The sequence below is a fragment of the Penaeus monodon genome, chromosome 23, assembly GCF_015228065.2.
Source record: "Penaeus monodon isolate SGIC_2016 chromosome 23, NSTDA_Pmon_1, whole genome shotgun sequence".
Lineage (NCBI taxonomy): Eukaryota > Metazoa > Arthropoda > Malacostraca > Decapoda > Penaeidae > Penaeus > Penaeus monodon.
Genome location: NC_051408.1, coordinates 41,337,837 through 41,339,213, shown reverse-complemented (window position 1 = coordinate 41,339,213; position 1,377 = coordinate 41,337,837). Strand labels below are relative to the sequence as shown.

At 37.3% G+C, this 1,377-nt stretch overlaps 1 pseudogene; it reads left to right on the top strand.

Annotated features, from left to right (window-relative positions):
- LOC119588311 overlaps positions 1-1,377 on the top strand; it is a 3,274-nt pseudogene that overhangs the window by 1,410 nt on the left and 487 nt on the right.

Here is a 1,377-nt window from a genome sequence, read left to right as displayed (position 1 = left end):
GTAAGCCCTATACATAGGGTTTATTTTTTGGTTAGTTAAGGAAATGAACAACTTGTACTGTGATGGTTGGGAAAAAAAACTTTATGAAAATGTATCATATTGGTAATTTGCAATGGCTAATACCTCTTATACACTCTGCTCTCATTCTACAGGTTGTCTGCTATCTATGGAGGCACATACAGCTTGACAAGCCATTGACGAAATTGTGATGGAGGATGGGAAAGTAGTTGGTGTGCGCTCTGGAAACGAAACTGCCAAGTGCAAGCAAGTGTACTGTGACCTTCATATGTGCCCGATAAAGTGAAAAATGAGTTGAAAAGTGCGATGTGAAAGTGCAGTATTTTGTCTGGTCTGTTAGTTTGGGGGGTTTCCCCTTCATTTGGGGAAATTTGCAATCTAGCAGTGTTTCAAGTTGATATATAATTTGGTGTTGCTCTCTAATCAGCTGCTGGGAAGGGAGTGATTTGGGTAGTCTTTTAGAAAACTAGCTAGAAACCTGATTCTATCACCTTACTACTGTTAGATTTATTTGCTTGTACATTTTTTCAAGTTGTATGTTTTCCTAGTTCCCTCTGACAAGAATTCTCTCGTGTAAATTTGCATATAGCTCTTGGAAACAAAGGGGGTTTGAGAATTGCAGAAAATAGAGGAAATGGTTTCCCATGAAAAGATTTAACTGGAAAAACCCTTTTTCCCCAGAGACTGCAGGAAAGTATAAACGGAATTGGTGAACATGGAACAGTTTTATTTTTTGCCAGCTTGCTAAACTGTTGCTAATCTTTGACGTTTATAGAAGATGGAGCATGTGAAAGGATCTGGAGGAGATCATGTAGGGTGTTCTTTAGGGGTATTTTTTGGACTTGTCACCTTTGTTTAAAATGGTTAAGAGGGAATGAAAACTTTAGAAATGCATTTATTAATTTTCATTTTTTTTAGATGTATCCCTTGCCCCCCCTTCATTTATTGATGTCATTGGGTAGAAGATAGTCTTAGAAACTCTTGCATAGGACTAGTTTTTTACATATATCCTTGTCAGTACTTTACAAATACAAAAAGAAAAAAGTTATTGTAACAGCCATCTGATTTGATTCAAAGATTCAAACCCTCTATAATTTCAAAGGTTTGGACAAGTGGTGCGAGCCATCTGCTTAATGGATCATCCTTTTCAACCAATACAAAGGATGCCTCTCAACACAGATCATCTCCACAGAAGCAGTTATAGGAATTCTGTAAGATCTATTAAATTTGTTTTCTTAAATATATTCTCATGGTATAACCATACCCTTGTTATTGACATTCCTGCCTACATGAAGTGGATATCCCCTTTGATGCCAGTTGGGGGGGGGTGATCTACATTGTTTCAAAGGATACCCAGTT